This window comes from Zea mays, chromosome 1 (genome assembly GCF_902167145.1).
Source record: "Zea mays cultivar B73 chromosome 1, Zm-B73-REFERENCE-NAM-5.0, whole genome shotgun sequence".
Taxonomy (NCBI): Eukaryota; Viridiplantae; Streptophyta; class Magnoliopsida; order Poales; family Poaceae; genus Zea; species Zea mays.
Window position 1 is genome coordinate 57,684,403 of NC_050096.1, and position 10,318 is coordinate 57,694,720.

The 10,318-nt window shown below is 43.9% G+C and overlaps 1 pseudogene; it reads left to right on the forward strand.

The window, feature by feature from the left end:
• The first annotated feature begins 1,511 nt into the window (after nt 1-1,511).
• On the forward strand, nt 1,512-2,656 carry LOC103634679 (protein STRICTOSIDINE SYNTHASE-LIKE 10-like; annotated as a pseudogene).
• Nucleotides 2,657-10,318: the final 7,662 nt, after the last annotated feature.

The following is a 10,318-nucleotide window of genomic DNA, read 5'->3' on the forward strand; positions in this document are numbered from 1 at the left end:
GCCCTTTCTGTTGTGTGATATAGGATCTGTTGGGGGCTTGTTCTCAAATGCTAAGAGTTAAGAACAAGACAACATAAAAAATGTTAAATGTTAACGTCTTTCGTCCTTCGAAGCATTATCTCCATTCGGATATAATGAATTCCGGACGAAGGTTATGAAGGGCAAACCTTCATAAGCACCGTAAATGATGAAGAAGGATTCATACACAAGATATGAAAAATAATATAAACATTTTAAACATTATTATCAACTTATTTTTATTTGCGTTACTATATTAACAATGACAAATTATAAATGAACCTTCGGCTCGAAGGAAAGCAGGAGTACAAGCGTGACGCGAAAGTGAATGCCAAGTCCGCGTGAACAGTACGGGAGCACTGTTCATCTATTTATAAGCACGGGGCGCAGTCCATGTAAAATTACATCCATGTCCTTTACATTTGCTAATAACTCTATAGCAATCCATCGGGGTCTAAATATCCTTTTCCCTTTTAAGTCGGTTTCTTTTTCCGCTATCACGCCGAAGCTCCCCTGCGTATAGCTTCGGCTCTGCGCCATCCTTCATATTCTTTGTGCATCTTCACACTGTGGCTTTGATTTAAATCCGAAGGTATCTGTTTACACATTATACTTCAGAGACATTGTTAAATCATGTTTTTAAGGATCTTCGGAAACCGAAGGCCCCCAACAGGATCCATCTCAAAATCAATAATAGATTGGTCTACTAAGTACTAACCTTGGCTGATGAGGTACAAGTCACAATTGTGCTCGTTGCATATTCTCTCGTGCTTGTTCTTCAAATTTCCTTTTATGTTCTTCTTTGACATTGAGGTGCTATCTGAACTCTACCCATTTTTCGTGTTCCGCATTGAGCAAAGCAGATCTGATTCTACAGTTTGCTTCTTTACCAAGTCTTTAGTACGTAATATTCATATGAACTCGTGATGCTGGACTTTTCTTACAGGGAACATTTTATTGAGGTCTTGTTTAAATATCCTTGTATTTTGTCTTAAATCCGTATGTGTTGGAATGAATCGGAGTGGATTGAGATGAATACGAGAGTATATAAATATGGCCAGAATGGGTCATTAGTGATATATCTTTCATTGCATAATGTTTTAGCTTGCCTTAGATTAAATCCAACGGTACTAAAATTCGTGTGCCACTGTTTCGGGAAACAACTTCACAACCGAGTCCTAGTTGCTTCTTAAATACACAAATTAATACTGTATTGTATAGATAGATAGGTTCCATGAATAACTGCTTGGGCCGTTTAGATGCTGCTCACACGGTTATAAAAAAAGGAGCGGAACTAGCAAAATTCCGAAAACAAAACAGAAAAATACCGCGTCGAGGTGGGCCCAGGCAACACAAGACACCGACGTACGGTACGGCCACGCAAGTCCGCGTCGCGTCGCGTCCAACTCCAACGGGTCCGGCACCGCACCCACCCAGGCCTATAAAAAGGCACCGCCACGCCACGCCGTCTCATCAAACCAAAGTCGAAAGTTTTGTTCAGCTCCATCGCAACGTAATCGAGATGGGGCGCATGGCGTCGCTTCTACTCGCCGTCGCCCTCGCGCTGTTGCTCCCGACGTCGTTCTGCGCCGCCGAGCCGATCAAGACCACGCCCACGCTCTGGAGCTTTCACCTACCGCTTCCCGACGGCGTTATCGGCGCTGAGAGCCTCGCCTTCGACCGCCGCGGCCAGGGCCCCTACGCCGGCGTCTCCGATGGCCGCGTCCTCAAGTGGGGCGGCAGCGCCCTCGGCTGGACCACGTTCGCCCACAGCGCAAACTATCGGAAGATCCCTCTGTGCACAGCGTCCGTGGTGCCGTCGGAGCAGACGGAGAGCATGTGCGGCCGCCCCCTTGGGCTGCAGTTCTTTGCCATGACCGGTGATCTCTACATCGCCGACGCGTACATGGGGCTCATGAAGGTCGGGCCCAACGGCGGCGAGGCACAGGTGCTGGCGACCCAACACCCAAGCGGGCGATGCGCCGTTCCACTTCGTCAACGGGCTCGACGTCGACCAGGCCACCGGCGACGTGTACTTCACCGACAGCAGCGCCATCTACCCGCGCAGGTTCAACACGGAGATCATGATGAACGCCGACGCGACGGGGCGGCTGCTCAAGTACGACGCGCGGACGAAGCGAGTCACCGTGCTCAAGGCCGACCTGCCGTACCCCAACGGCGTGGCGGTCAGCAACGACAGGACTCATGTTGTGGTGGCGCACACCGTTCCGTGCCAGGCGTTCAGATACTGGCTCAAAGGCCCCAAGGCCGGCCAGTACGAGCTCCTCGCCGACCTGCCTGGCTACCCTGATAACGTGAGGCGCGACGCCAGGGGCGGCTATTGGGTAGCGCTCAACCAGGAGAAAGCGCGCCTCGACGCCACGGCGCCTCCAGCAAAGCATCTAGTTGGTGTCCGGCTCGCCGTAGACGGTGCGGCGGTGGAGGAGCTGACGGCGGCGAAAGGCGTGACACTGAGCGACGTCGCCGAGAAGGACGGCCAGCTCTGGCTCGGATCTATAGAATTGGACTACGTGGGCTTAGTTTAGATTACTAAACGCTACTGTATTAGATAGTATTTTATTTGGAAAGAAATACCCTTAGATTACTATACACTGCTGTATTAGATAGTATTTTATTTGGAAAGAAATACCCTGGTATTCAGATTAGACAGGAACGCTTTAGTTAGACTGTATTCCATTTCAATAAATACTGTTATTTTTATACTTGCCGAAGGCTTGTTCTGTACATGTTTATAATGGTGTTATAGTTCACAAACATGTTTATGAAGATGAAGAACACACAAGGGAAAAATAAAAGACACACGAGCAAGCTCTCCAACGCCTCAACCAACAAGGAAGATAAAACGATAAAACATGTTTACTTCCAGTCAAACTGCTTTGTATCAATGGGGCTGCTACCAAATAGTTTGGAACAGTTCCTGAGTGTTATGTTCCAACCAGAATTACTCTGTTGTAAATAGTTTCTAAAGGAGTGATGCCGTCTTATTATTGGAATAATACTTATACCGTGTGCTCGAGAAAAAAGTTTCTAGAAATATACAGTTTTAAGATTGCCAATGTCTTTCTTTTGGCTAAGTTAACGCTACCTCTGTTCCCCACTGATTAAAAGGTAAGGAAAAAAATATAGAGATAACATTGACTAGCTTGCACTATAATTGTTCCAAAAATATCTTACAAATGCAAATTCTGTATGACGAAAATTTGCTAAAAGATGGTTGCGAAAAATAGAAAGTACAAATAAATCGGCGGATTCTCTCCAAACACCACCCACTGGATTCTCTCCGAACACCAATGCAGTCGACTTGGGTTTCAGAGGAAGAGATGATCAAAGCTTTGAAAGAAGTTGGTTTGTCTGTAGGCTATAGCGGGAGTTGTTGCTAGCTTTTAAAGGCGGCAGATCCAGCCGCTCTAAGGCTACGTTCAGTGGATCATGTAAATAGGAAACATGATATTGTAGATGTCATTGTTTATAGAGTAAAGTTTAAAATAAAGGATAAGATAAAAAACGAGATAGAAGAGCTGCTACAACAATGTAAGCACTTTGGCTTTGAGTACACTAGAAAAAGAATCTTCATCCATTTAGATCTGTGGTTCCCGTGAGAATTGGAGGATCCCCTTAATCTCCGTAGCAAATTAGACCTATTTGTTTTAGATTATAATATGTCCAGATCATATAATCTAGCTTAGATAATCTAGATGAGAAACAAACAAACAAATTATTATGCTTGATTATATAATCTAGAGAGCAAATTATTATAAACTGTTTAAGAGATACTTATTTGAGATGATTTTTTGCAAAAAAACTCACTACCCATAACTTCAAGATAAATTACCTATAGTTGCCACTCTTTACAAAAAAAAAGTTTCATTTATTTGTTTTCTTGCTACGTCACACATGACTAAAATCAATAGCTGCGTAACACATGACTAAAATCAATAATCAAAATTCACTAAAATCAATAATCAAAATTCCAGTAACTAGGTTGGCAAATAGCTACGCCCAAACTATTTAATCTAAATTATATAATCCAGATTATTTAATTTTATATATAACTTAGATTATATAATCTATAAACTCAAACAAACAAATCCTTCGCCCTTCCTTAGTGTAAAAGTACCGACATCAGTCCACCGTCTAGGCCTGACCAGCGCGGCCATCCCTTTAGCGCTAAATTAGATTTCTGATACGATTACAAGAAACTTATAAATGTTCGTGGGTTTTATTAAAAACGTGGGTACCGACGTTCTTACATGAGTTAAGTTCATGAGTTTTGTTAAGAACGTGGTTACCGACGTTCTTACTTTAAATTCGTGCGCCCTGGCCAAAACCGTCGAACTTAACGTATTAAGAACGTGGGTACCTGTTGGGGACTTGTTCTCAAATGCTTCGAATTAAGAACAAGGCAACACAGAAAATGTTAAGTATTAAGGTCCTTCGTCCTTCATAACGATATATCCCTTCGGGATATATAGCATCTCGGACGAAGGTTACAAAGAACATACCTTCGTAAGCATAACAACGAAGAATAAAGCATTCACATAAATCATGAAATAAACATGTAAATATTATCATAGAATTATCTCTACTTGTATTAATGAATATAAATGACTTTGAAGTACAAATGTACCTTCGATCTTGCGGAAGGCAAAAAGCACGAATGTGATGCGAAGGCCAAAAGCAAGTTCGCGTGAACAGTACAGAGGTACTGTTCATCTATTTATAGGCACAGGTCGCAGCCTGTGACAAATTACAATTATGCCCCTTACAAAAGTTTACAACATTGACTCAGACCTATATGCATAAAAAGGTCATTTTATCTCTATGTCGGTTTGTAACGCCGAAGCTCCATGAAAAAGGGACCTTCGGCCGTCTCCTGGAGGCGAGTTCAGCCGAAGCTGCTTCTTCGTGTAAGACCTTCGGCGCACCGAAGCACGACCCCAACAGTAGCCCCTTTCGCGGTGCTAGATCGTTTTTCGTAACGAGCTTGTCCCGTGAAAAAAAACCTCTTCAGCTTCGGGAAGCCGAAGGTCCAAAAAACACCTTCCCTGAGCTCGTTGCGGGGAAACGATCCAACTTTCGAGCGCGTGCCAGGCCCTCTGCAGAGTTACTGTTTGACCCTTGCGGTCCACTGCTCAGCGAGTACGAATGACTGCCCGCGTGGTGTAAAAATCCTGCCGCTTCGCCTTCTTACCTGCAGCACTATATAAACAAACGGGTAGGTGTGAAGTTACCACAGCATTCATTGCTATTTGCACTGTTTTGCTGCCAAAATTTTCCACCATAGCCGAAGCTGAAGTCTCAGAATCGAACGAAGGTCCATTTCAACATCTGCTTCGTCAGAAAGAAGAGCTTCGGAGAAAAGAAAAAGGAAAAAAGTTTCTGACTCCCCCAAACTCAGAATTAAATGGCGAGAGTACGATCTACTGCCAAAGTTGTACGTGAGGGGGACGAAGCCGAAGGTTCAGACACTGTGCCCATCTCCGAAGCGATGCAGCGCTCCGGCCTGGTAACCGCGGAAGAAACGCCTGCTGCCGAAGCAAACCCGCCAGCTGCGGAAGGAGAAGACAGAGAAGAAACCGACTCCGAGGATGACTACCACATTGCCATGCCCAGCAAACCCAGCCACCTGGATTTTGGGAAATCAACTATTTCAAAAGCTGATCTTTCGAAGATGGTGAGAGCAGGTTATTTCAATGAAGATCAGAAGAAGCTACTCCGCTTCGGGGGAGAAGAGATCATCCCGAAGCCAGGGAAGGATGAGATTGTTGTTTTCAAGAGTTTTTTGAAGGCTGGGCTTAGATTCCCTCTTCACAATATTATTGCAGAGATACTGAAGAAGTTTGGTATCTATTTTCATCAATTGACTCCTAACGCCATCGTTAGGCTCAATGTTTATATCTGGGCCCTCCGAAGCCAAGCTGTGGAGCCATTTGCTGACAGCTTCTGCCGAGCTCACGAATTACATTACCAAACAAAGGCCAGAAAAGATGGGCTACATGATAATTTCGGCTGTTATAATTTTGCCTACCGGAAGACAACAAAGTGTCCTGTCATCAGCTACCGGAGCAAATGGCCAGCAGGTTGGAAATCAGAGTGGTTTTATGTAAAAGTTGACGAAGACAAAGAAAAACTGGTACAAAGCCCTTTGGAGTTAATCTTCGGAGAGACAAGGCCACGATGCCACATTGGCGACCTAAAAGGTCCCACCTGGGCTGCTCTGGGTGAATTTGAAATTATCTCAAAACATATTGGCACCAAGGATCTAGTTCAGGAGTTCTTGGCATTCAAAGTTTTCCCTACTCTAAGAGAGTGGGACATGCCGAAGCTGGAGGGAGAGAAGAAGAAGGGTGAACTCGTCCGGCTTCCCTATCACTTCAAGTTTAAAAAGTACTTCAAAAAACCCTGCAAAGAGTGGTTAGAAACAATTGAGGTGATGTGCAATGAGATCCTGGGGAATTACTCCAAAAAAGAGGATCAATTAATGACAGCAGCCTTCGGTGCCCGACCGAAACGAAGACTGAACCGAGTATTTGATGCCCTGGGCTTCGAGTATTCAGACTATGAGCAGTTGAACAAGGGTGCCGAGGGCCACAAAAGAAAAAGAGTAGCCGAAACTCTGATCAGAGATGAAGAAGGACCAACAAAGAAAAAGAAAATTATCAAGAAAAGAACAATATCCACTCCGAAGCGCAAATCACCCGAAGAAGAGGGGTCCCCCACACCGCCTTCTACCAGCGACGTGGATGAAATTTTAAAGGTAATGACTGAACCCATGCCCACGAAGCTAAGTCCACTAGGGCTCCAACTGACGAAGCTTTTTCAAAAGGTGGACGAGCCGGATCAGACGAAGACAAGCAAACCCAAGCGGCAAAGAATCATTGCGGTAACTGAAGTTATCGATAAGACGCCGCCAAGGGCGTCAATCCAAAAAACGGCAGCTGCCGAAGGTAGAGCTTCGGAAGTCGCGGCTACCGAAGCTGCCACACCCGAAGATGTAAATTTAGAAACTACTCTTGAAAATATTGACAAAATTTTGACGGAAAACATTGAAGAAGCTGCCACCGTTACTGAAGAAATCCTGGCCACAGTGCCAGGGAAAGGGAAAGAAATAGTCGAAGAAACTCCGGACGACGAAGCCTATTCTTTCCAGAATCTAATTGGGCAGAAACTGACGAAGGACGAAATAGAAGAACTCAAAGACTATGCCAAATCTTGCGGCTACAAGCCAGGAGCCCTTCTATTTGGGGGTGTGGATGATGAAAAACTAGGCTGTATTCGAGACCAGACTGGAGCTAAGGTAATCTGTACTCTATCGAAGAGTATCGGTTTTCCGAAGTTAGAGACAGACATCAGCCGCTACCGACGACAACATATCGTTGGCAGCTTGTTTTATTCTAACTTCAAGGTAAACAACCTTTTTCTCTGGTTTTTATTGCCGTTAACAATGAAAATATTACTTAACATAAGTTGTTTCTGTTCAGAGCATGCTACTGAGCAAAGCTCTGAAGATGCAACAAGACTTGGAGGACAAAAAGCACGAAGCTATAATTGAAAACTTGGAAAGCAAAATAAAAGAGCAATCTGCCATCATTGAAAAGAAAGACTTCGAGCTCCAATCGACCGAAGGCTTGCTGGCTGAAACTGAGGCTAAAATATTAGAGTTAAATTCGAAGCTTATCAATCAATCAAAACAATTTGATCAGGAGAAGCTAGAACTGAATTCGAAGCTTAAAGCCGAAGTCCAGACCAGCTCAGAATTGAAGAAAGCATTAATAAGCCTTCAAGACAAATGCTTGAACTTTGGCAATAATTGTATTGGACGATTAAAGAAGATATTTTACTCTGTTGGAGCCAGCAGTGGGAAATTTAACCCTTCGGCGGAAAATTTACCCCAGGCCTTCGATCATATTGAAGCTGAAATCGAAGAGCTTGACGAAGTTATAGCCGGGCACGGCGACTTCTGTGCCTGGGTAGCTTCTCGGGGTACCGCTGCTGCATTTCTGAAGGCCGGCTGCGAACATGGAAAGGTTGTCAACAGGCCCAACTTCACCTTATCTTCATCAATCCTGGATGATATGCCCGACCTCGCCCGAAGTATCTCCAATAGATTTATAAAAATGGTATGGACAAAGGGCGGGCGAGAGAAAGCTGGAGACGAAGCCCGAAGTCATCTTGAACCAGTATGAAATGACATTTCGTGCTTACCTTTTCCTTTGGGCTTGATTCTTATGATTCCTTGACTCATGTAGGATGACGAAGGTGAAGATGATGCCTAGGATATGTCGCCGAAGTTGTCGTCGAAGCTGAAGCTTAATGAAGACTAGCAGAAGTGTGCTTTAGAAAAACTCAGGATAATTTTGTAACAACTCTTGTAAATAGAATTAAACTGTTCTTCAAGGAACTTTGTACATACCTTGTAATATATTCTTACCCTTCGATTGAGGTGCTTTGATGTGGACGAAATCAGTTTTTTGAGCCGAAGGCGAAAAAACACCTTCCCTTCTTTTCGTACACAACGAAGCATAAAAAGCCGCTTCCTCTTTTTGCCGAAGCCTTTCCTTACATAACAAAACATAAAAGACTGCTACTCTTATCTGCCGAAGCTTTTATTTACATAACAAAACATAAAAGACTGCTACTCTTATCTGCCGAAGCTTTTATTTACATAACAAAACATAAAAGACTGCTACTCTTATACACAACGATTCATAAAAAACCACTTCTTCGAAACCTTTCTTTTACATAACGAATCATAACAAACCATTTATCCGAAACTTTTCTCTGTGCCGAAGCAACCATTTAGGAACACAAATGCTATGAATGAATGCTTATGCATGCAAATGCCATGATGTAATGTGCAAATGAATGTCCGAAGCGTATGTCCGAAACCACACTCATCCATCATTTTCTTAGGAGCAAACACACGTCAGCTCTGCATTCCCTTAGGAACGACTTTGGAGCATCTTTGCCTTTTACTTAGGCAGTATCAGCGTTGACTTTTCGCTGTAAGCTCTGCATCCCCCTAGGGACGTCTTTGGAGCTTCTTCGTCTTTTACTTAGACGGTATAAGCTCTGCATTCCCTTAGGAACGACTTTGGAGCTTCTTCGCCTTTTACTTTCGGCGGAATCAGCGTTGACTTTTCGCTGTGAGCTCTGCATCCCCTTAGGGACGTCTTTGGAGCTTCTTCTCTTTTTTAGTTTCGGCACTCGATGGTGCGCTCTTAGCTTTTACATTTACATTCTTTGGGGGATTTTGCTCTTATAAAACTAAAAAGGAAATTACATATGATGGCCCCATTAAAAACCTTTCTCCCCCTTTAGAAAGGAAAAGGGTGCCATGAAAAAGAAAAGAAAAGTCAAAATTACATCGAGTTATACATAAAACCGCCGAAGCTCATCCGCATTCCAAGATCTTGGAATTTCATTGCCATCCATGTCCTTCAGTCTGTATGAACCAGGCCTTGACGAAGATGCTACTAAGAAAGGCCCTTCCCATTTCATTTGCAATTTGCCCACTGTATCCGGATTGGCCACTCTCCGAAGCACCAAGTGTCCTGGCTCAATATTTTTTAGCCAGACCTTTCTATCTCGCCATTTAACTGTTTCAGCCTGGTACTTATTGATATTCTCCACGGCCTGAAGCCTGATCCCTTCTAAGGCATCTTTTTCCACGAGACAAGTATCTTCGGGACCTGATTCTGCCGAAGCTACCACTCTTATTGATCCAGCTTTGGCTTCTTCCGGGGTTATTGCTTCGTCACCAAATAACAACTTAAATGGGGTAAAGCCTGTAGATCTTGATGTTGTTGTGTTATGGCTCCATACCACTTTGGTAAGCTGATCTGGCCACTTTCCCCTTGGTTGATTAAAGATTAGCTTCATTATTCCTGTCATTATGATGCCGTTGGCCCTTTCAACAAGCCCATTCGACTCCGGGTGCCTGACTGACGCAAAGTGGATCTTCGTGCCAATTTGATCACAAAAATTTCTGAATTCTTCGGAGTCGAATTGTGTTCCATTATCTACAGTTATAGCCTTCGGCACTCCGAAGCGACAGACAATATTCTGCCAGAAAAATTTTTGGACAGTGGCCGAAGTTATTGTAGCTAATGGCTTCGCCTCAATCCACTTGGAAAAATATTCCACAGCAACTACAACATATTTCAGATTGCCTTGAGCCGGTGGTAATGGGCCCAGCAAATCGAGGCCCCACCTTTGCAATGGCCAGATGGGTTGTATTAGCTGTGTCAAAGACGAAGGTTGTTTTTGATCTCTTGCA